The sequence below is a fragment of the Ambystoma mexicanum genome, chromosome 6p (assembly GCF_040938575.1).
Source record: "Ambystoma mexicanum isolate Mex_15411 chromosome 6p, UKY_AmexF1_1, whole genome shotgun sequence".
Classification (NCBI taxonomy): domain Eukaryota; kingdom Metazoa; phylum Chordata; class Amphibia; order Caudata; family Ambystomatidae; genus Ambystoma; species Ambystoma mexicanum.
In genome coordinates, this window is record NC_090935.1 from 566,524,517 (window position 1) to 566,551,320 (window position 26,804).

Sequence of the window (26,804 nt, forward strand, 5' to 3'; positions counted from 1 at the left end):
TGTCTGGGGTTTCTGTTGGTACTCTTGTTCAGAGGAGAATTGCCTCGCATTTCGGTGCTGGACTGCCCCAGGGCAGGACAAAGACTGATATGTTTAGGATATTTCTTCTCTGTGAAAAGATGGTGAGCTAAAGACTCTGGGTAAGTCTCTCGTAACCAGGACTAATGTCTGGCAGAGAGACTCCCAGGACCCCCCTTGTTAAATCTGCATATTTAAGTAACTTTGGGTCTCACCCTAAGTTACTAGGGGAATCCAGACGTGGACCCCTTGCTCACTATTCTTAGAGAGGCACAGATCCACCCTACTGATGAGGTCCAACCAGACCGAAACACGTGTCTGGGGTTTCTGTTGGTACTCTTGTTCAGAGGAGAATTGCCTCGCATTTCGGTGCTGGACTGCCCCAGGGCAGGACAAAGACTGATATGTTTGGGATATTTCTTCTCTGTGAAAAGATGGTGAGCTAAAGACTCTGGGTAAGTCTCTCGTCACCAGGACTAATGTCTGGCAGAGAGACTCCCAGGACCCCCCTTGTTAAATCTGCATATTTAAGTAACTTTGGGTCTCACCCTAAGTTACTAGGGGAATCCAGACGTGGACCCCTTGCTCACTATTCTTAGAGAGGCACAGATCCACCCTACTGATGAGGTCCAACCAGACCGAAACACGTGTCTGGGGTTTCTGTTGGTACTCTTGTTCAGAGGAGAATTGCCTCGCATTTCGGTGCTGGACTGCCCCAGGGCAGGACAAAGACTGATATGTTTGGGATATTTCTTCTCTGTGAAAAGATGGTGAGCTAAAGACTCTGGGTAAGTCTCTCGTAACCAGGACTAATGTCTGGCAGAGAGACTCCCAGGACCCCCCTTGTTAAATCTGGAGAATCGACTAAACCTGAAGGAGTTGGAGGCGGATGAGTGAACAACTCGAGAAGGAAAACATTTAGGAAGAAAGAGTTGAAGGTATTGAGGCCCCGGGCCCCAGAAGGCCTTGTGGACAATGCAGTGGGTTTTGAACTTAAGCCTCGCCGCCACTGGGAGCCAGTGCAGAGATTTCAGTCCTGGAGCGATAGGATCCCTGGGCTTGAAGCCAAGGACAAATCTCGCAGTCCTGTTTTGGATGAGTTGCAGAGGGCGGAGAGTAGAGGCAAGCAGATTTAGAAAGAGTCTGTTGCAGTAGTCCAGTCTAGAGAGAACCAGTGCTCTGGAGACAGTGAGCTTCTAGGGGAAGGAGAGGAAAGGAAGAATACCTCTGAGGAGGTGCAGCTGGTAATGTGACTTCTTAGAGACATCAGAGATTTGAGGAGAGAAGGAAAGTGTGGAGTCGAAGATGACCCCGAGGTTTTTAGCCTCACAGGTGAGAGCAGTAAGAAGGCCAGGAAGAGGGCCAACGAAAGGACTCAATTCTAACAGCATTATTGCAATCAGTACTTTTCTTGTGAAGATTATGCAATTGTCCTTCGGATGCAAATTCTTTATTTTCCATTATATGAATATGATCCTTATGAAATGTGAGTCAGGAATGTAGTGGTAGGGTGAAGGTGATTAATCCAGATGATGATATTGACAAGTTAAAATTTTGATGCTTTTTAAACCATAAAAATAAAGTCCACGTAGGTAGACAACTAAATCATACATCAATGTTTCCATACTCTTTGACGCAATGTAGTGCAATTTGTTCAAAGCATTAAATGAATATACTTGCAAAGTGTGGGGCACATTTCTCACCCCCAAGGTCCCAATAATTTGATGATAAAAAATGATATATTTGAAAGAATTATTGAACTTGTTTTGAAAAAACACGGAGGGGAGAGATTGGAAGAAAAAAAAACATTTGCAGAGGATCTAATTTGGATCCAAATATTATCCAATTTTTCACTAGATAGAATGAATGAGATGCTTATATTTTGTGCATTTTGATTAAATGTAAATCACACATGAGTTTCAAAGAATGCTAGTGTCATCGGTGCATCTACATCATTTTTTGCATGTAGCTTTTCTATACATTTGCTGATAGCTTTTGCAACGGGCTTTAAAAGTATGCAAGCCCAATTGTTGGCACTCATCCCAAAGTATGTTAAAGTCCAAATATAATGATACAACCCACACCAGCATTGCTCATCCTCATCATGCGGTCATCCTATATCAACCCTGGTAGCATCAACACCCTAAAATACTCATTGCACCAAAACTCATCTAGTTGGAGATGGGGCACACTCAGTCACTACTGGAAGTGCCAGAAAACTAAATCAATCTGCACCCTTAAACCCAAAAGAAGCCAATATAAAACACACCCTCCACAGGAAACAGAAGAAACAAGAACAGGAATACCTCATTATTCTGAAATCCCTATTTTCCGCTTGTAGGAACCTCTTCTCTGCAGCCAAAGACAGCTATTATTCATTGCACCATTGCTATGGCTTCCAAGCAGACAGGGCACTATGAAAAGCAACCAAGTGAGGTCTATCAGAACTGACATTTTCTCACTCCACACATAAGTGCAAAGCTATCAATGTCTACTTCAGGGACACAATGGACAGAGTTGGGCATAGTCACATGCCGGGTCAATGGCAGAGCTCAAGCACATTGATTTACGTATCATTTATCACATTCTCAAAGGCGCCTTCTCCTATGGATCTTTCATGTTTATTATGGCTGTCTTATAAGTCCTGATGCCTTTTATTTTCGAGGAGAACCATTAACCTAGTTAGTGTGTGCACATTTTTGGGGACAACAAGTCTCTTGTCAACTCATATACCCATCAGTGTTTTTTTTATTACCATCTTTTATATTTTCCATTTATTTCATAACCAAATTGTTCCTTGAGCTCCATGGTATGTCTTTGCCCTTGGATGGCTGTTACCATAACATAATTTATATGTGGCATGCTCTCCCACATCAGGCACTCGCCGTATGGTAATGAAGGTGAGATTGCACAATAGTTAATTTATGTTATGTTAAGATAATTTATAGAGTGCACGGTTAAGTCAATCACTTTCCCAAGTAGGTTTATGTAGCTTGCCACAAAGATTGAGTTTTTGCTATATAACCTGCTTTTTTAATGAAATTCGCTGACTGAGAAGATGGAGCGGGTGTCTGTTGATGTTTTATACTCCCTGTTTTAGATAATTGATATTAAAACAGACGTACCTTGCCAACTTCCTGAGTCAGTCTAATTATTACAGTTTGAGTATATTCTGCATCTCCATCCATCTCAAAGTATTGATACCTCGTCTTAAAGGGCCTAGTATTGGGTACACGGGTTCAGTCGGTAAATCCTTACCAGGGGCAGATGATAATGCCACCACTGATAGACTAACCTGAATGGATACAATCTTAGTTATAACAAACTGAGCTAGGGAGCCACAAAAATCCTGGGAGGAAACTCACAGTGGACTCAAAATTGGCTGTAGATGTCAAGGATTTAACAACAGAGAAAAGTTCTTTAGTTTTACACAGGACTGTCAACTTTCTGTGCCCAGTATGCCCTTTTTGCAGCAAAAATAGTAGCAGAATAGGCAGCAGCACATACCTTATAGTGAGATCTAAAACATGGATCATAAGCACTCCGCCATTTCTGCTCTGCTTGTCTTAGCTCAGGCCGAGCTAATTTAAGTTGCTCTGTGCACAAGGGCTCAGACGGAAGCCTCAGTGGCTGGATTAGCCTTAAGAGACCACTTCATCCGCTTCCTCTTGCAGAGAGCGGTACATCACAGAGAGGTTGGCCATCGGAGCTACACCACATTTGACTGATGACACAAGAGGCAGACGATCAGCTGTATGCCAACTGCGCTGCCAGAATTTAGGAAGAAAGCTCCTACGCGGCCTCAGTGACGTGTTAAGGATACAGGTCAAGAGATAGTGATCAGACCACAACACAGGCTCAGCTGACTGTATAGTAAGTAAAGTTTTTTTGGGCAGAATCAGATCAAGCGTATTCCCTAACCTATGAGTGGGCTCAGCTAAAAATTGATGCAAGTCTAAGTCCGCCAAGCTATTCAACAAATTATCTAGAGATGGGGCCTGGGGCCATTACATTTGAGATTAAAGTCTTCCAGTACAATGAAATGAACAAACTTGGTCTGTAGCTCTGGAGCGTGATGTACAAAAAGGCTCCAAAAACCAGATAAATGAGCCTGGGGGACTGTAAATTATAAAGAAATGACAGGTAAGTTGCAGCGACAGAACTAGTCTCAACAGTAGTGCTTCTATGGCTAATGTATGGGAGAATGACACCTGAGTAACCCTCAGGTTAGACTTAAAAATCATCGCGACCCCACCCCCAATTTTGGAGCTGGTTCGGTCACAATGGATGATTTTATAATCAGCAGCAATAGCCTGCACCAGTGTCGGTGCAGAGCAGTCACGCAACCAAGTTTCATTCATGCATAAAATATCCGGCTTCCGATCAGATAAGAGATGGTATATTTCTGCAGCATGTGCTGGCAGTGAGCATGTATTAAGCAGCATAACAGATATGCCATCCATGCTCTGCACGTGACCAGATACTTTAGGGGGACTAAATATAGGCCAAGAACAGGAAAGGGCTCAAAGCCACATGGATATTGTAGGTCAGGAGGCGCTGAATTTATAAGAGCTTGCCTAATATAGCGTATAGTCCAGTCCAGCCTGTCCACTGCACAGGCAGGCACAGATGGGCTTGTTTTAAGAGTGGCTTTGGTGCGCTGACGGCGCCCCCGCTGCAACAGTCCGCTGCACGTGCATTCTCTCCGGCACATAAGTGCCGGAGGGAAAAAAAAAGTGAGGCGGGGAGTCGCCGACTAATAGACAAAGAAACAGGACTTGCCAGGGTCCCAAAGGGGTACTCAGCAAGCAGCAACGAGGGATAGCAGCAGAAGAAAATCAATAGGCTGCAGATCCAAAACAACAATTTATTTGCACTGTCTAACTATCATATGTCACACAGTAGCACTAATATGTTTAAAAAGCACAATAGACTGGCCACCAGGGGGCGCACAATGAGAACTTCTCCCATGTAAGCTCCGTTCTTCAGGTCCCCAAAAGTGGTTAGAGCCCCCGCCGATGGACCCCCCCACCTCTGAAAGCTGAAGATCCGTAGGTCTGAAGCCCCCCCCCCCCTTCCCTACTGACTGGGAAAAAATCCAAAAGAAATCGGAGCTGTAATCAGCGAGAAACCTACGTCTTTCCAAACAGCGGTCTGCGACCCCAAGTGAAGTGCGTACTCCGGCACCAGAGACTGCGGGTGGAGACTGTCACCTTGCGCGGAACAGTGAACCCCGTGCCTGCTGCAGTGGTCCCTCGGGTGAAATCCGCACACTGAGGACTCCAAAGGGAACGAGGGTTCTCCAGACACCCGAGGAGAACGATGAGGAGACTCTAACAGCCCAACCACGCACCCTAGCGGAGCCGTGGACCGGATCCACTCGATTGTACGGTGCGTGCCCTCCCCAGTCCCCAGCCTGATTGTGCCCCCGACGTCCCCCTACAGGAGACCCACGCCAGACCCCCTCCCACACCATGTGCCGGATCCCAGAAAGTGAAACTGCAAAAGCAGCAGCACGGAACCGTAGCGCAATATGCGCCGACTCCGATCTTTTAGAATCCTCCCGTGGAGAGGCTGATCGCCCCTGCAGCGTCCACACAGAAATATTAAAGTCCCTCCCCAAGCACTGCGACTGTCCACCCCCCCTGCGTGGTACAACACGCTCCTCCACAACACGCGGTGAGGGGAAGAAAGCAGCAAATACAACCTCAACTAGAGAAGAGGAGAGCAACAGCTAACCTTCAGAACAAATACCAAAGGCTGTACCACCGCACCCGCCCAACATTACTACAAAGCGCAGTAAACCTGCCCTCCGGTGAGCGGACACGGGTGCAGAGAGGTCAGAGGAGGTCTCCTGTGACTCCTGATCCCCACACCGCTGAGGGAGCGGGAACTCACCCAGGGCTCTCAAGTCCCGTGACCTCCTGCGCCCCGAGAAGAGGCAGACACGGGGCTCAGTAGGGGAAAAAAATCAAGGTCCCCTACCCAGTGGTGCGAATAGGAGTGTGACTGCGGCGGATTGCAGGCGCTACACCTGGGACATGAGAAACGGTGCGCATACGCCTCGCAAAGTATTGCAGTAATTTGTCGCCAACAGCCCCTGCCCCTGCCAGCCCAAACCACAGATTCCCACCAAGTGGACCCCCAGCTAGTGTCCTGCTTGTGTCAGACACCGCACCACCTCAATGATGAGATCCGAATAACGCCCTTAAAGGCAGGAGATTGCACGGCAATGCAATGACCCACTCATCACGCATGTCCTGGAAGAGCACAAACTTGCACCAAGAAGCTTATAGAACCCCCCACAATACAGCCTCTGCAGGTCAGCGCCACCCACCGAGAAACAGAAGATTCCCTTACGGATCCGACGGTTCAATAAAGGGCAGTGGGGCTGAGGGCTAGGCCCCCGCAATAGGAACGTGGACCCCCCCAGGCGCATCAACACAAGATACTAAAGAGAACCCCAGGCAAACCCGCCCGCTGGACTACCTATAGGAATCAGACCCAACTCTAGCCATAACAACAGACATAACCCACCATACCGAGGGTTGGGGCCCCAAAAAACAGAACAGGGGCGTGTGCCTCCTCGGTGGCAGCATTGACCCTTGAACCTCCAATAACCAAAACACAGAAGGCCGGGAACCAGGTGTATGAACACGCAACAGAAGCTCGCCATTTACGCATACGACCCGACAACCCGTCATTCCGCTGACCCCAAGATGGCATCAACATCAAGCATGAACGCAGAAACTGCCGCCACGAAAGGGGATATAGCCGCATTACTGACAGAAATAAAAACATGGGAGCCAACATAGGCGGGAATATTGATAAACTCACACAGCGCCTAGATAATATAGAGGACAGAGTCAAAGGAGTTGAGAACAATCAAGCTTCAATAGATACCTTAGAAACACAATTAGCCCACAGAATATCTGAATTAGAACAGAGAGAAGAAGAGTTCAAACTTAAAATGGACAATTTGGAAAATCGAGAAAGGAGGAACAATTTGCGCTTTTTCGGGATCCCAGGAAAAAGAGAGGGATACGGAGGAGGATCTCAAGACAACACTCCACGACATCATTAAGCTGTTAGTTGCGGATGAGAACATTGACGAACCCAAGACGGAGCGCATCCACAGAGCTGGAGGCCCTCCTGGAGGCCCAAGATCAGACCTGGCACGGTTTCACCAGTACCACGACAAAACCAGAGTGCTGGAGAGGGCGAGAGATGGAGGAGCCATTACCTTGGGAGGCGCACAAATAACGATATATCAAGACCTCTCCTCTCCGACTCTGGCCCTCAGGAAAATGTGTAAACCCCTCACGACATGGCTGAAAACACGAGACACTCGCTACAGATGGGTTACCCCTTCTCCCTCTCCTTTGAGCATGAAGGCACAAAGATTAAATTGAGTTCGGAGAAACAAATTAGAGTTTGCATATCCAACTTGCTGGGCCCACATGAACAAGAGGAAGATCGAGATGGATTTCTGAGGGATGGGAAGGAATGGCACATTCAAGGCCCAAAGAGGTGAAAGGTTCGAGGAAATACAGAAGAGGCAACATTTCCCCTGAGGGGGGCAACTGACTCCTGACAAGTATGGTACATTTAATCTAATTGTCACTTGATAACAGAGGACATCGGTACCGATTGTTGGAATGTGATGGAGACTTTTATTTAATTTGTAGCTGCATGATAACTTTGGGGGAAGGTTAGTGGGGGCTCACTCACTACGTTGATTTTATTTTTACAAAGGGACCGTGAAGTAACGGTCTCCACTGGTGGTTCGAATTCGGGCTAGTGATACCGACTGGGCTCAATCGGATGCCACCAAAAGAAGGGAGGTAGGTGGCAAGGGGGGCGGGAGATAGGGTCGAGGGTTAGCATCAAGGGTAGGGCTAGTGTGGAATACAGAATAAACAGAAAGGCAACGTGGCCAATTGAAATAAAGATTTGTTGGTGGGAACAGTCAATAATTATGTATAACCGCAGATTACATAACTGCGATGACAGCTGAATCTTATAACGGGGGCTCCATAAGGATGGGAACGCTTAATGTCAAGGGCCTTAACTCACCGACCATAAGATCTCTTGTGTTCAGAGAATTCCGTAGATCAAAAATGGACATTCTTCTCCCGCAGGAGACTAAATATATGAAAGGCAACTAGAGGTCAGTGCTGGGGAGGCAGAGTGGGATAGAATTCTGGGGTTCTGGCCCACTGAGAAAGGGTGGAGTGGGAATACTCATCAGAAAAGGGATAGACTTCAAGACTACAAAAATCTGGCCGGATACAGAAGGCCGAGCCTTATTAGTTTCAGGATTAATCGGAAATGTGTCTACCACAATCGCCACAATATACTCCCCCAATGTAAGTCAAACCAGATTCCTGTCCAAGACGATTCCCAAAATCATGCTAGAATCCTCTGGCCATGTCATCCTAGGAGGTGAGTTCAATGTATGGGATGACCCCACACTAGACCGAAAACCAGGTAATCCGGAGACACGTGACAAGGCAAGAGATGATAATACCAACTTCACTGAAATGATGCAACTGTATGGAATGAATGATGTGTGGAGACAAATGCATCCCAATGAGAGGGGTTACACCTTCTTTTCGACCCCGCACAATACTCTTACTCACATCAATTACATTTACTTCTCTAAAGACTTATACAACACAACAACACACACCGAGATCACTCCGATCACATGGTCCGATCACGATATGGTGATCGCCGACATACAATGGGAGCACTTGCCAGTTAGAGGTGGGAAATGGAGATGTAATGAGACTTTATGGAAGGATCACGTCTTTAAGACCGCGATGGAAACCGAAATCACTGAATATTTTAGACTGAATGATACCGGGGATGTCTCTAAACAGGGGGTCTGGGATGCGGGAAAGGCAACTTGGAGAGGGATGGTTATTTGAGAGGGAGCTAGCAAAAAAAGAGAGAGGGCCCTGATTGAAAACAGAATCCGAGGTGAAATCAGTCAGCTAGATAATGAGGCTAAGCAAGGAGAGACCCTAGACCTCACCAAAGTCAGCGAAGTAAGGAAAAAGATGGAGGAACTCCGCCTCCTAGATCACGACCAAATAGTTCACAAACTTTTGTTATTGAAACACAAATTCTATGAGAAAGGAGACAAGGCGGACGCTCTACTGGCCGCTAGGTTAAGGGAGCAGCGAGCAGAACGCAGGGTCCAGGAAATAATAGATGGAGGGCCTAATACAGAGATAAGCGAGTCCACCATTCCTGAAGCCTTCGCAGACTTCTATGAAGCATTGTATACCCCAGAGATAGACCCGGACCCGTCTAACATTGAGTCCTATTTAGCCAATATAGAAATGCCCAAAATAACATGCACTGAATCGGCCCACCTGGATGCCCCCATAACTGGGGAAGAGATACAGGACACGATAAAAAGTCTAACCCTAGGCAAGTCCCCAGGGGAAGACGGATATACGGCAGGGTTCTATAAATCCTTTAGTACACAGCTCACACCCTTCTTGGTTGAACTGTTTAATGAGATCCTGGAATCAGGAAAACCTCCGGACTCCTTTGTTAAAGCCCTCATAACAGTAATCCCAAAAGAAGGAAGAGACCCTAAGAGATGCAGATCATATCGCCCCATATCCCTGCTTAATGTAGACGCCAAAATCTACACAAGAGTCCTGGCCGCCAGAATTGAAACATTTATGCCCCATCTTATCCACCCCAATCAAGTGGGCTTTATATTAGGCCAACAGGGGGCTGATACTATGCGCAAGACTTTACACCTGGTGCACGCTTCCTAAAACATGAATAATGATCCCGCCTTACTTTCCAATCACGTAGAAAAAGCCTTTGACAGGGTGGACTGGGATTTTCTGATGGGTGTCCTATGCAAGATTGGAATAGGCCCCAAATTCAGAAGAGGAATCCAGGCAGTTTATACAGTGCCCAAACCCCAGTATTTGTAAACAGAGAGTACTCTAAGTGGTTTGAAATATAGAAAGGTACCAGGCAGGGATGCCCCCTGTCAGCCATTCTGTTTGCCCTCTCACTGGAACCATTAGCACAAAATATTAGAGCAGACACCCGAGTTGAGGGAATGCAATTAGGCCAGACCGAGTATAAAATAGCACTCCATGCCGATGACATACTCCTACATTTGGTCAATCCGGAAAGGTCCATCCCCAGAGCCATATTCTTCCTCGAGGAGTATGGCCCAACTATCAGGATTTAAAATTAACCGAACTAAATCAAATTTGTTTCCCCTGCAAGGGTCCACAGAAATAAACAACATCAAATATTCCTCTCTTGGCCTCACACTAGAACATGACACCCTACAATATTTAGGAATACGGATTTCGAAACAAAGAGAACCCTATACAAAGCCAATTTCCCAAAACTCCTTGAGACATTTCATGCAGACCTGGCCAGATGGAGCAAATTGACAATATCATGGCTGGGACGCCTCAACGCAATTAAAATGGTCTGTCTTCCGAGGTTTCTATACCCCTTTCAGATGCTCCCCATTAAAACACCAAGGCACTATTTCTTGGAGGTCAAAAATGCGATCCTAAAATTCCTGTGGCAGCGGAAAAAGGCCAGGATCGCCTACGACATCTTGACATTGCCCAAAAACATGGGGGATAGGCCTCCCAGATCTCAAGAAATATTATGAAGCAGCCCAATTACGGATACTTATTCCCCGCCTGCGCAATCAGAAGGAACCCCCGTGGATTGCAATGGATAACCATTACCTGAGCCCAGCAACAGTCTCCGAGTGGCTATGGGCACCTCGGAAGAGAATTCTGAAGAAGTCAAGGGCACATCCAATCTTAGCGACCATATGGGAAGTATGGAGAGAAGGCACAGAGATGAGGAGAATTACCTCATGGCCCTACCCATTGGGCATCAATGATCACATCCCCAATGTGGAGAGGTTTCAGGCGTGGTACGAGGCAGGGCTGGAGTGGGTAGGTCAACTCCTGCGAAGTGACTCCTTCATTACACTCCCAGAATTAACAGATGCCTTAGGAATAGGAGTACTGTCCACATTACACTATTTACAGATTAAGGGAGTCCTGCGAAACCAGAATGGAAGGACAAATTGAGTAGAGAACTCACCCCTTTTGAAACGTTGCTTGACTTCAAGACCGACAGGAAGGGCCTAATATGCGCTATGTATAAAGCACTCATAGATGCAGGCAGAGGAAATACTGAAAACCTCAGAGCACGAGGGGAGAAAGATTTTGGGGCAGATATCGATAAGGAAACATGGGATAAAATCTGTAGAACAGCATCCCGCACTTCCACATCATGCCAATATAAACTCCACGCCATCAAGCTCCTACACCGATGGCAGTACGATCCCTATAAACTATCCACAATATACCAATCATCTAGCCCCTTGTGTTGGCGTGAATGTGGAGAAACCACGGACTATTGGCACATGTGGTGGGGTTGTCCGCGAATCAAGATCTATTGGGATTAAGTTCTGGGGTGGATCAGGGACCTAGATGGGATCCAGAGAATAGCAGACCCTCACCTTGTCCTGTTTGGATTTGAGAAACCCAAGGATGAGTGGAGAAGGGTACAGGGCCTGGCCCCACACCTTTTGCTCGCCGCCCGAGCCCTCCTAGCCATGAAGTGGAAATCAGCCACAACCCCAACTGAGAATGAATGGGTCAATGTTGCAATGGAAAAAATAACTGCATCCATACATGGCAAAGCAACACAATGTGACATCTTGTGGACAGACTTCCTAAACAAATACAGGTCAGAGACAACACATTAAGAACACCCAACATGTACAGAACCCAAACGTGATCACCCCCAACCATATGAGCATTCCATCCAATGTCTGAAAAACATATAGAAGCACCCCCCAATAAATGGAGACCCCCGAAATGTTGAAATGTTAAATTGAAAACCACCAATCCACAGGAGTACGAACGTGCACACGAATCCACACTACCCCGATCAGATAAAAGCCCTGCCCTAGGGGGGAGGAGGATGGTGGGGAGGGGAAATTGAAGAAAGAGGAGCGTGAAAGGTATTTTCTTTTTGATTTTTATTGAATATGTTTAAAAGAATGTCTTTCACTGATGTAAAACAATGTTATTGAAATATTTTTAAGTTGCATTTTCTCAACGAATAACCAAAACATATGTATGTATACTTTTCTCGCTCACGAGAGAACCGTTATGTGTGAAAACCCAATAAAATCAAATTTAAAAAGCACAATAAAAGCTAATAGTAAGTAATAAAACAATATTGGTCTTTTTGACCAAATCTAATGGTTCGCATGAACCATTAGGTCTAAAAATGCTACCACCAAAAGGTTCGAACACCAAAAGTTCGATTCTTTGGTGGTAGCATTGTAAATAAATAAATGGGGGCTGTAGGGGTGTCCCCCGCATCGCCCCGCTCACTATACTTTACAGTATATTGAGTGGGGGTTGTGGGGGACACCCCCGCAGCCTTCCGTTAAAAAGAAACGGGGGCTGCAGGGGTGTCTCCCGCATCGCCCCGCTCACAAAACTTTATAGTATAGTGAACGGGGTTTGCCGGGGACACCCCCACAGCATTATGTAAAAAAAAAAAAAATAGAAAAAAAAGGACCTTGCGGCGCTGGTTCCCGATTACGGAAGTGAAAGGGAACTGGCGCTGCAGGACCCAGTGTGAAGAAGAAGGTAAGTGGGGTTTGTTTATGTTGGGGTGTGGGTGGGGGTGTGTTGAGGGTGTGGGTGGGGTGTGTGTTATGGGTGTGTTGTGTGTGTGGGTGTGAATATGTATGTGTGTTTGCATGAGAAGGGTGTAAACTTTTGGTAGTTTGCACCTTTCTCATGCGAACGTTCCCGCCGTGGCAAAATCAGCCGCGGTCAGATCACTTAAAACCAATAAAACAGTGAGCGGCTTTATAACAGTCGCAGAGCAACCTCACCTCTCAAGTTGCAGGCATTCTCTTTGGCACATAAGTGACGGGGGTAAATGAAAGTGAGGCGGAGAGCCGCCGACTAATAGACAAAGAAACAGGACTTGCCAGAGTCCCAAAAGGGTACTCGGCAAGCAGCAACAAGGGATACCAGCAGAAGAAAATCAATAGGCTGCAGATCCAAAACAACAATTTATTTGCACACTCTAACTAACATATGCCACACAGTAGCACTAATAGGTTTGAGAAGCACAATAAAAGCTAATAGCATGTAATAAAACAGTGAACGGCTTTATAACGGTCGCAGAGCAACCTCACCTCTCCTAATTAATGCCAGTTCATCAGCTCTAACTCTCCCAGAACTCACAGCAATGCATTTCCCCTCATGAAGAAGCCATGCACATGTGGTCCTTGTAGTGTGGATGTCATTTCCTTCTTCTCGATCTGCTCTCTCCTATTGGTGTTCATTGTATTTACCTTTTTTACACAGGCAAGGCTTGGCTCTGTCACTTCTGACAAATGGCTTGGCATTCCCAGATTATGTGGGAGAAGATTTAAAAACAATAAAATGTGTTATCAAAAAAAAAATGATGTCTGTCAATTCTGGCCCCCATACTCCAAGGGCTTCACAACCACATCTTGAGACATCACACAAAAATGGTTCCACTCTTTCTAATCCTTCTTCCAAGGTTCTAGAACCCACCATCAATGAAAAATGCTCATTACCATGCAATGTATTATTTTCCCTCTTTTTTAGATCAGGATTCGGTCCAAATGCTTCTGTCCCATTGTGTCTTCCCAATTTGATTACTTCTGTGCATAGCTATCCTACTCCTGCTTCTCCCCAAGCCCATATTTTGACCCCTTTTCATTTAATGTGCTTCCATAGACTAAGGGTGGGTTACTCCAGATGGGGGGCACAATACACCATTTTCTTAGACAAGGTACTGGCACTGTAAAACAGCTATGGTGCTGATTGGCACAATATACAAGCTTTGTAACATAACATATGATTGTCAGAGCCAGCCTCACAAGTGGCATCCCACCAGTCCAAGTGCAAAACATCCCAGATGAATGTACTTAAAACACTTAGATCAGGGTCCAATAGCCAACACCTTCTCCTATCCTTCAATGCCACCTACTATGAAGGCACAATCTTCCATTCCTCCATGATGAAAATCTTGAAAATGGAACCAATCTCCCCTCTCTCACCTAAGAAATGTTCGACGACACATTGAAAGCTGGACAGTTTCTCCGTCTACTAAAGAAGCCCACACAAGCCAGAAACCAACCTCTCCATGATACATTGCTCCTTCAACAAGAAACTTGTTGTGTTTCAGTTACATGAAAGAATCTTTCAACACAACCTTCTGCAAGAATAACAGTCTGGCTTCTTTCCACAAATATTAATGGACCGCATTACGAGTTGGGCGATCTGGGTTAAATGTGGTGGTATTACTGTATACTGCCGAATTACTGCACCGCCCAACTAAGAGTTGGGCAAAAGGTTGGAGGAGCTATCTATCTCCAGCTATGAGTTGGAGGTAAATCTGACAACTTTCTGGCCCGATTTAGGAGGAATTACTGCTGCTGTATTCTGCCGAAATTCCCCATGGAGTCCTATGGACTCTAAATAAATAGGGACTACCACTGCCACTTGTATTCCGGCGATAATACCACATGACCAAGTGACAGTAACAGTAATTCCATCTGGTGGTATCTTGGTGAATTTTCCGCTGAGATACTACCAAACTTATAATGAGGCTCATTGCCACCACCAAGTTAATCAATTGTCGCTGCACATCCTTGAAAAAGCCATCCATGCCTTTTAGTCCTGTTAGACCTCTTCACCTCCTTCAACACAGTCAATTGCAAAGCACTCCTCAATATATAAAACTCTGATAGTTTTTATTTTTTTGTTTTGTTGGTGTATTCCACTTTACAAATGAAACATTTTACACCATCTCAAGATAAAAGAAAAAGATCATAATATTCAACACAGAATACTCATTGCCCTTACCCAGAGAACTGTGTGGATGCCGAGCGTGTGGAGGAGGTATTCAATAGGAGCCTGTCCACACGCACAGCATCCACACAGTTCTCTGGGTAAGGGTATTTTTGGCCCTGTCACTTCTAATGTTGGGAGAGCATTGATGCGATATTTAAAGTACAAGTCCCTATGTTATTTTTTTTATGGAAATGTTTGTTGGTAGGCTCTAGGCTTTCCTATGGGGTGGAATAAAGTTAGGTTTTCTTTTTAACAGTTTTACTCTTTTCAGGTCTTCAAAGTGCATATTTTTGGCCCAATGTTTTATCTTCGATTTCCTTACAAATTCACTCTCTGACTTAGCCAAGAAGATCCTATCTTGGTAATCCTTGCACTTTTTTGTGGAATTTCAACAGAAATGAGTTTCTATCGAGGCTACCCAGTAAGCAGTCATTCAGATAGAAGCTCAGTGTGTTACTTGTCTCCATGAGTTCTGTAAGCAAGGACAGGCATCATTTATGTCTTGGGATCACCATGAGGTAAGGCCCAATTGAAGCCTAATTGCACTGATCGGGATGGATTTAGGAAGACCCAACACGGTCTTCCAAATTTTACTTTCCAATAGATCTAAGAGTTTTCTGTTAGAAAACAGGATCAATTCTCACCCATATAGTATTGTTGCTGTGACCTTTAACTTGTATAATTCTATTATGGTAAAAGTGAATAGGCACATAGCTTGTTTTTCAGGATCTTCATTAATGAAATAGATGGGCTGATTTTTTACACAATATTTTCTATTTGACCTGTGTACTGATTTTTCGAGGAAATCGGGAATCCCGCGTAATTTATAGTAGATACTTGCGTAACCAATGTCTGTTTCTTTCTCCGTGATTAAGCTTGAGATTTACATCTAATGGTAAAGGACATGGCATACGATTTTTGGGGATTGATTTCTAGATCATTCTTTCCCAAATAAGCCTCTACTCCATACAGGAGCCTTTGTAAACCTGCTCCTGGATGTAAAACTCAGATATGTTATTCAATTATATCATCCTGCGCTCATTCTCATCCGACCCTGCTAACATACACCAGCTCATCTAGATGGACACCAAGATATCCCTCCATCGGCAGAGAGTCAGCAAAATGTCACTGGGATGCAGGCTTCACCTGTCGCCACTATGGAGACGTCAACATGAACTCTACGCGAACTAGGTTGACACTATTTAAGAATGGCAAAATCAATTCTCTCGTCTGCAAGGCTAGATGTTAAGTTCCTATTTAAACTTAAACCTCATCAAAACAGAATCCCACCTCTTAGGACACCACATTAAGATAACACAAATCTAGAATTTGCTGTATTAAATTAATTCATCTCAGCACATTCACCCCATGGTGGGGTCTCATTTATAGACGACTTGGATTTACTAAAAATAATGGCCACTCCCTCGAGTTTCACTTGTATAGGAAAATTCAAAAAGCCTTTTTACAGCTCATCCTTTTGTGAAACGTCAGGACCTCTGTGACAGAATGTCATCTGTGAGGGTGTACTAGCTATAGTTTTTTTTTTATTTTTAATTTAAAATGGCACTGGTAATTTTATCACAGTGAGATCTAATAATCCCACCTCACTTTTATAATGCCCCATGCTGAAAAATATAGTGTAAACATGTGTGTATGCAGACACCCCTGCAGCTGCCTTGTAGTTTGGCAAAATAGCAATTGCATAGTAACATGTGCATTCCTTCAAAGTCTGCTGGAACCCAAAGTCCCAAAAGCCAGGAGCAGACCTTAACCACTGACTACCCTGATCCAAATTATATATAACTGTGTACGTCCACGGTGGCGGATTAATAAATACACATAAATATAAACCATATCTGGTTTAATATGGTGGTCTATGGGAATACACTTGTCTTCAAAAATCCTTCTTAGTTTCTAATGGCACATTAAAACTGTCAGAGTGGTGTTTACCATGTCTGTGGCTGTTTTCCAGCCAAAACAAATCCTGTGGGTCCAGCCCGAGAAAGTCCCCTTTATTCTCTGTAAGGCTTGCACACATTCCAAGGAGGACAGGACATATGTCATAGGGATAGATGGGAACCAGGCTTCAAAGGTAAGCTCTGACGGGACAATGGAGTGGCCACACCAATTACTAGAGACTCTTTGATATAGCCAAACTGGGTAGACTGAGGGGTTTGAGTAGCCAAGAAAAGTGGGCCAATTTGGCCTCTATTATGAAGCTAGACTGTCATTTTGGTGTAGCCAGTCTAGCCATGTCTTACTGTGGCATGACATGTTTTACTAGGCATCTATGATAAACTTAGCATTATATGTTATTATGTGGCTAAACTAACATTTTGCTGCAGCCAGTCCAGACCTTTCTTGCTGTGGCATGGCATTTTTTACAGTGCATTTCTAACTTTGTAATAACACTAATCATGATGCTTAAATTACCCCTAGATGATTTTTGATGAAGCAAGCAGGATAAGTGCTCATGTTCATGTTCCGTCACTGACGCATATTAGTGGCAAATATTTACGCCCCTCCAATATACAAAATCCACCAGCCCCTACTGTCACAGTAGGAGTTTTCTCTACTGCTCACCCCTGTAATCCTGCAGAGTAGTAGTCAGTTTATAACACCATTCATTTCAGATACAGAATGCACAACCATCATAAGGGTCATTGTCTTCTCACACATACACTGTAGTAATGTACTCCTTGCAGGGACTCCACCCTTCACCTTGGCATCCATAAAAGCCATACAGTAAGCCACAGGCCGTCTCTTCAAAAATGCTAACTAATGTGGCCATATAATGCTTGTCTTCAAGGAACTGCATCGCAACAACTCCAAGCCTTTGTCGCATACACACAAAGAAGTATACCTGAAAATGTCATCCTTCCTGGCCGTAAAACACACCACCCTTAGAGGCCAATTCACTACAAGAAGCCGCAACGTAGCCTGGCTAAAAAATAACAACTAAACGAAAGAGAATACAAGAAAAAGGGTTTTTATCGTCTGTGCCTGCAGCATTGAACAAGAAACCAACAGCTGTCATGCGCCACAGGAAGCGAAGAAAGTCTCTTCCCTGTAAGAAGCATCTCGCTGGCTGCTGATCTAAGGTACACGTCACTGACTGGTCTCCTCCTTCCCCATGCCCTGCCATTGTTGTTTCCAGCCCCTGACTGAAATTGTACAGTGCTCCATTATTCCACAACTCTGCTCGTATTTGAAAACCCGGCTCTACTTTACGTACATATTAACTGAGACATTAGTTAAATGAGTTCCCAGGCTGTGTACTGTACTAAAATGAGTCAATGCTGCAGGGAAAAGAAAACAGGCGTTTCCAATGCTAACAGTGAAGGCTTTTGTGTGGACATGGCAAAGACACTTGACAGGCACTGCCGTAGTGGTATTAACTGGCCATTGATGGTTGCAGGGACTAAATGGTGTGAGGGCCATCTATTAGCAGTGCCTGGCAACTTCATAATAATTATACATAAGCCAACACTGTTGGCTTTGCCAATGCTCGTTTTTTAACAGGACTTCAGTGAAGGACGCACATAGTGAGTATAAATCTAGTGGCTGCAGACAGACCTGGTTAAGACATTTTTTATTACACCAGTAGCAGGTTTCAATTAAGGCATTAACTCTCATAAGGCTGCTTTGCAAAAACACTGGTAGGCACTTCAAGTGCACCATTTGATGGTAATGCTTGATTAAAGAGAGCTCAAATAGTTCCCATGAGCAGCTCTGTTGGCCAGGGGGGCCTGAACTGGGTGGGAATTGCCATAGGATTTAGCATAGCAATGGGCAGTCAATAGGTTGGCAAATAACCAAATCGTGCCTCAAGCTTTGTGTCCCTCCTCACATGTCATTTCTCCCAATCTGTACTCCAATGCAATAGTTTCAGCCTATAAGTGGCGCTGCCACATAATATCACACACAATTAAGGACCTCTGATATAAGAAAAGGGTCATTCTGAACATCTCTACAACTATGAAACAAGTGCCCTAGGAATCTCTAAAGATTAGCATCTCTTGTATGACTAAAAGGATGAGATGTACAAGGCAAGTATTGCTTCAAGAGCTGCAGAGCGAATGTTCTTTTTTAATCTCCGGTATGCTTCTATTAGGACGCTATCTGTGATTAGCATCCCAGAGTATTCAGCCCACCTCATTGCTGATATATTATGCCCAGTTAACTATTTGTTTGTGACACCGCTCCTGCCATACTGCTCAGGCCAAAATAAATGTTTTTCCTTTCAGTCACTGGCGGGTGGGCGAGGTGTGGAGGCGAAGCACAGATCACTCCCACCTCCAATTTAGAACATATCGATGCGCTTTAGGGGCAAAACCAGACCCTTTCATTTGGTCTGTATAGCTAGCTCCTTATGGAGGTCAAAGGGATAATGGGACAACATGTCTGTTACATCCTATTGCTCACCCACAAACTCCAGAGAACTACAAGCTGTCAATATCCCACTGTAATTGCCGTCATCTTCCCATGATGGAATTCAAGCTTCACTTGATTCTAACATTTACTTTACATGTGTTTTAATGTATGGTTTTTTGACGTTTTTAGTGTTCCAACTTTATCGCCTTTTCTGATGCACCAAATGTTTCTATTTCTAAAAGAACTATGGAAAAATAACCCAATCTAAAAACTAAGATGTAAATAAGAATAGGGAAAGAACTAAGTATTTTACATTGTAAGTAAAGTGAAGAGTAATAATGAAGAAACACGTAAAATTAGGTTTTCCTTTATCATATGAAAAATACAGTTGATTGAAAAGCAGTGTAAAGAGTTTTTAAAAAGTTAAATAGCCACAAAATGGCTCAAAGGAAGCGATAGCACCCGTGACCTCACCCCCCTAAAACTGTGCTCATTATCGGATAATATATACTATTCTCACTTGGGGAAGGCTCTCGGACAGTCGGGTGGCTGGAAGAGTTGGTGAGAATACACTATTTACCCGCCCGCTCTTTCCAGCCAGCCAAGGCCCTTCCCCGGTACCGCCATTTTGATTGTGAGGAGGCAACAGAGAGCCCCTCCCTGTTGTCTCTCCATGTCCCCACCCTGACCCCCCAAAGTGATCCCGTTCTCTTTCCCCACTTCTTCCCCTCTTCCCACTTACCTGGAGGACTGGAGCTTTGTGCTTCAGTCCCAGCGCTATTCTTCCCCTCAGCCGCCGCCATGGAAATGGAAACGGGACTAAGTCCCTTTTCCTATGACGCCACCATCTTTTCTTACCGTAAAATGGCAACCGCTTGAATATGCTGTGGGTACCTGGGCATAAGAGGCAAGTGCCTTGAAAATCACAATCTAATACCTATACCAAGACAAAAGGATTGACTTTCCCAATGCTTGTTTTTTAACAGTAGCTCTGTGTGAAGAGCATGTTGCTCATAGAAAAAAGTGACAGAACACTTTGCCAGTACATTTTGTTACCCTTGGAGCTCAGTTACAGGTAAAAAATAAGCTTTGAACTTTCAGAAGAATGCCTAAAAATACCCACTTGGGCTTTATATATCACGCACCTGCATGACAGAGCTAATGGAAGCGATATCCCAGAAGCGTGTGTTTTGGGGATCGAAGGGGAGGGTAGTGGGTGGGAACGGCTCTAGCACTTGGGCTGTTAATGTGGTGGGCAAAGACCGCATGACACACACAAGCTGTGTGTCCCTCCTCACATTCAGTCTCCCTGCCATCTGTACATCAATGCAATCATGTTGGTTTGTCGCGTGGAGCAAAACCTTCACCGGAAGTTGTTTTTACATACAATCAAAATAAAATGGGGTTCGGCAGGTGGCAGATGGCTCTCTTACACAATAGTATGCGAGTGGCTCGAGAAGGCTGCCAGTGGCGATGCCAGGGAGACATGCATGCAGAATCTCTTTTAGAGGCTTTGGAAAGGGCCAGCAGCTCTTGCTTCAAGCCACTCTCCTTGCTTTGGGCCTCTGGCTCGGGTTGTCGCTCAGCCTGTAGTGTCAGAGGCTAACTGCTGAACCCATATGCATGCATTAGTAATGGCCGAACCCCAAACCCTCACCCATAATGATAGGCTCACAACTTGGTTCAAGTTTTGGCAATAAAAAGGCTGTAGGGTTTTATTGTACAGATATGGGTTGTGACAATAACAATATCACATATCATGATGGTATCATACTTTTGGGCACCGGGTCCTGAGGTTACCCCCTCGGACCCGTGCCGCCTTCTGTGTCCCATGACTTGTTGTAGGCACCGTACAGTGCCTTGTACTTCTTTTTGTTCTTCTCCCCTTTTGTAGGGTGGGTGGGTTCTGTGGTAAAGAAGCAAGAAGATTTGGAAGACACTGAGTAAACAGTGAACCTCCTCACTCCCCGGCCGGATAGCCAACTGTCTGACCCCCTGGTGGGGGCAGATCTTTGAACCTGGGCCCTGCCTGATGGTTGTTTCCTTATGGCGCTTAGCACCTTGCTGTTTGGAGGAAGGGTGCATTGACTGTTCGCACCTTACCCTTCTGTGGCTTTTGTGCTGCTGAGACTGTGTGTCTCCGTAGCTGGGGGGAAGGAGAGGAGCAGGCGCGGGGGGGGGGGGCTGCCCCTCTCCCAGCTGCTGATGGTAACAGCAGTTACCCTGCCTCGCTTGTGGGATGCCCATGCAGCATTGCCCAATCAAGTGTGTCTTAATGAGTGTGCACTATCATTACGCATGCACTGTTTTACCGGTTCCAAACAGCAGTGCATTTTTCTTTGCACGAGTGACCTATTTTTTCGTCCCTCCAGTGTAGAGGTTTTAGCACATTCCACGCGGCATTCTGAGTCCGCACTGTGTGATTTATGACGGAAGCACATCTCCCAGCGCTCTAGAATTCCTGTCACGGTGGCGCAGTAGGGTGTACAGGGAGTGGCCTGGGCGATGGGGGCACTTGCTACCCATGGGATTTCTGATTAGCCCCCCCAGGTGCCACCACATTATCCAAAACTATGGTCATATGTGTGAGCGCTCGTACTACATAACACCCCTGCATAAGTCAGTGCCACATTTGGCCCACCCCAGCCAAAATAGTCTGGGCCCAGCTCAAGGCTGCAGCTTACATGCTAACCCTTTTCAGATGTAGGCCTGAGGGGCCATGTAGCGCACCACCCCATGGCGATTAAAGTTGGAAGCGGGAATAGTGATGAGTTCGCTTTGGATAAGTCACGCGAGAATTGAAATTTCTTCCCCAGACGCTGGTACTTTTGCGGTAGGGAAACTGCCATTACGGAATCTGTCATCAATCGGTTTTTTAATCATACACTTTGCAGTCCGATCTGGCAGAAAATCAAAAGCTCCTGTAATGTATACACGCTGCTTTGCATTCAGCAACTAAACACGCAGATAAACTGATTGGGGTGAAATAGGCCATCGTATCAGCCTGACACTTGGCAAGTGCTCGCAAGCGCAGTCATGCTGACGAGAACACTGGCTCGACTCAGTCTTATATTTGAAAGAAGTCATTTGTGTGGAGTGGGTCTGATTGTCTGCCATGGAAACAGTGCCCTGGCTTGTCGGAGAGCCGGGGAGGTGGCAGCAGCAGCAGACACGAGTTACCAGACGCTGGGTTAGGGCAGGCTAAGAATGCAGTCGGAGGGGCAAGCCCATTCTTGAAGCAAGGCGATCTGCTGCGCTGCCTTTCAGCACCTCCTGTTCGTCGGCTCTGGCAGCAGCCTTGACTCTAGATGCAAGGGGAGAAAAGTTCACTCTCTCTCTTTCCTGGATAGACGCCAAAAGCGTTTAGCTTCTCTCGGAATAAGGAGAGCCGAAAGAATTTTAAATGCACTCTTGGAATAGCAGAGCCTTATGACTCCACATACAGCGACCAGCGTTGTATTGGTAAAAGGCACGCAAGCGCGACGGCCCATTTAAGAGCCGAAATAATGCCAGGTACACGGATATGCAAGGGCAAACAGGATATTGCCTTCCCAAAGAGCCGTCCATAAACATGTGCACGCCAACACCGAGCTGTCACGCTTGACAGTTGACCCGGTTGCTCAGGCGATGTCCCGACATTGACGCATGTCGAGTGGAGCTCATTTTGCTCAATATCTTAGTTTAAATGTCATCATTTGTATGGCATAATAGAAATGTGCAGGGAAAAGGCCGCCTACGCAGGTGTGCACGACCTTTAACCCTGCACATTTGCACTCCGGCATGCTCACATGGCAGGCAGCGTTTACAATTACAATGCTCGCATGGCAGGCAGTGTTTACAATTACAATGCTCGCATGGCAGGCAGCGTTTACAATTACAATGCTCGCATGGCAGGCAGTGTTTACAATTACAATGCTCGCATGGCAGGCAGCGTTTACAATTACAATGCTCGCATGGCAGGCAGTGTTTACAATTACAATGCTTGCAGGTTAGGAAGGGTGTCCAATCAATCCCTATGGAGTCCGCCTGCTTTATGCTCAATAGGGACCCCCAGCATTTGTGCCGATGTGAATATGCATGCCGGCGCAAATGCGAGGCCATTTGCATGGCAGCGAGGAAGAGAGGGGGCGGATATGGATGTTGCATTCCGCCCCTCCTCTCCGCCCCATACGAATTGATGAAAATGTTGCATGTCGTGAAAGAAAAGTGTAAAAGCCTTAAGCGCGTCTTTTACACCTTTCCCTCAAAACATGCCACAGATCAAAATTAGCTCCTGTATGTCTTCCCTGCAGTCCCCCGACAACTCTGCCCACTCACATCTCTGAGGTCCCTGTAAAAGAGGGTGGCCTGGTGCCGGAGTACAAGCATTGACACTGTGGCTTTACTACCTTTGACAGGATGGTCAGAATTGGGCAAAGACACCACTCTACAGCACGCAAGTTCTTTTCCTACCAGACTGGCCTCGCTGACATCCTGCTTAACTCAGAGTGGAAAGACAAGCGGGTAGGGCAAGAGAAGTGCATGGATGCTGTGCTGCCCCCACCACGATGCGAGTATTATGGGATCGGAGCTCAACTTTGCTGCTCCATCTCCATTGCAGCCCCAGGCAGAACCCCGTACCTCGACAACGACTGACTGTGCATGCAAGAGACCGCAGCGATGCTCTTTTTCTCTTACACAGCAGTACCAAGGTATTGCCCTTTAGGTAAACTTCGAAGCACACAAATTTCCACTGATTCGTCCAACCTGAACTTACCAAAACCTGTTTTGCATTTCGGGTGGGGCGGTTCAGGTAGGTCCACCTCGTAGACTACACACGCCATTAGCCGTCCGAGTCTATGATGAGTGTTGTAGGCAGAGGCAGGAGGTTGTAATACTAGTCGAGGGAAAGGGAGAACTGAAATTGGATTTCAATGTCTTTTTCAAAATCACAGAGATTGTTAAAGCAGGCAGGGCATGTACATGACACAACAGTAACTGTGTGTGCCATTTTATTGGGGCTACTATGGAGGGAAGAAGCACAGTGGCCAACCTGCATGACATGCGTGCACGTGACATGTAGCGCCAGTGACTGGTGAGGGGGAAATTCAGACTTGGTTGGAGACTGACAAGAGATTACCATTCAGTGACTTTAACTATGTGTGCCAACTTGTTGTGTCTTCGTGAGAGAATATAAATGAAGAGAAGATCCCAGACTCTGTTCATACTCTCCAAAGGTATTTGCTCCAACATCCACCACCACCTCATTCAAAGGCACACACTCCTCATATGTTTAAAGAGCAGCAGCTGCTGCCCCTTTACCTTAAGAGACTTGGGGAGACATCCCAAAGCATGGACCAAGATGCCAACCCAAAGACGATCATTACACAGCTCTGGCTGCCCCTGCTCTCTGCCAGGACCCCTCCTTATACAAGCAATCCACCACTGTGCCAAATGTCCAGAAACCCCTGTTACCAGAGTGGGAGAGTAAGCCTTGACCTGGCCGAATCAATGGAGTCACAAGCCTTCAAGAACCCCTGACCTCAGGGAGACCTGTTTCCTTGCTGCCTGCCGCAGTCTGAGCCAGACACCAGGAGCCCTGGCAAAAGAAAGCCTATAAGACATTGGGCTACTCAAACCCTGAACATTAGCTCTCTGGGGAATATGCCTCCTAACAGGGCCTCACTGGCTGCACCTTGCACCCCTGGAGATGCACCTCAAACAAACCATGTGACTGCACTGCACCCCTGCCTCTGTAGTCCTTCTCCTTAGCATACTAACATGCCATAATGGTCCTGATTGCTTAAAGATCTTTAGCTTCACCAAAATGACCACTGGGCCATTGGAAGGCAGCAACCTCTACTTTCATAGGACAGGAGTTACCCAATAGCGATGCTCCCAGCACGCTGCTTCTCTTTAGAAAGGTGTATCAGGGATCTCAAAGGAAGGCCCTATCTTTAACCTTGGTAGCATCTCTAACACTGGAGTTGTGCTCATCATTGGTGGACTGTGTAGCATCAGGACCAGTACCCTTTACATTTAACAGTAATCACACCCATCCCTCCTACTATTCCTTCTCAGTCACCAAGCCCTTTCCAGTGAATATAGATCCTGTGGTACCCATCGGGGTACCTATGATAAATGTGTTATTCTGTACCTATATTTCACAAGATACACAGTATATTATATCATGCTGATGTTACAGGGCAGAATGCTATAAATTGCTCTACCATTCCCCAAAGCAGGAGGAACGGTTCAATACAGGAGAGGGAATTGCTCTCCCCTGTTGGATAGGCGAGATTCATGAACAGGCATCACTAAAACGAGACTGCCTACTGTTAGGGAGAATGTTCAGTTTCTGTGCTAATTCCCTTTAACTAGAGAGACCCCCAACACTTTTGCTGGACTCTGGACTTTTTTTGATTTTAATCTCTTGAGTAAGTGGCACTTTTTACCACCACTCATTCTTTTTCGCTGACTGGGATTTTTAGTCTTACTGTTTTACGGAGTCTGGTAAATTCCATATGTTTAATACAGGCATCTGTTTTTTTACTTTGTGACACCCAGCACCCTCTGTACAGTGTCACTGAGAAGTCCCCTGGACGTCTCTTTAATGTTTTATTACATACTCTTATGAGAACTACAGTTCCCAAGTGTAGTAAGATAACTTTTATTTTACTTACCTTTTCTTTTGTGGGTCCAGCACACACCACCTTATGTGGGGTGCTGCAGGGTCACATTGTAAATCCTTCTCCCACTCCTCATCTTACTTTTTGTAACACTGACTAAAAGTAAATCACTGTTGGCAGTGGTTACTTTTTACTACCTTTTGTGCAGGTTACTAGCAGGCTGATTTCTCAGCTGCAGTAAAGCACCCATGGGTAACCATTTCCTTAAAATTAGCCCCGTCTTCTTTTTCTCACAATTTATACATTTGTCAGTTCCTTCTAAGCTATTCTTCTACCGTTTTCAGTGGATTTGAGTCCTTTGTGCATTTTGCCTTTCATGGGCTTTAGCCCGAAGCCCGCCCCAGGCTCCAGTGTGTCTGGGAAGGTAGGGAGAGAGTGAGGGTCCCAAAACCTCAATGTCCTTTGTCTGTAGGCATGCCTGGCTGAAAACAGTTCTAACTGGTTGGCTGGCTGTCCTGCAGGACAGCCAACATCCAGGTGATTGACAGCTCCTTGGGAGTGAATGAATGGGTTCCAGTATATAATGCAAGGATTTTTGGACTACAGGCAGAGTCGACTACTGGAACAAGGAATCCAAAGCAGAAGACAAGCAGAGATGCCAGCAGCACCTTCAAGAACCACTGAAGTACCTTTGAAGCCCTGCAGCTGTGCTGACCCTGTATTCATCTCAACAGGCAAGACCCTCCAAGGATGACTTCTTCCCTTAGACTAGTGGACACAACTAGACTCAAGACCTTCTACAATCTGGGCCATGCTCTGATGTCCTGTGGCTTTCTTGGGCTGCAGAACACTAATACCCAGGGGCTTT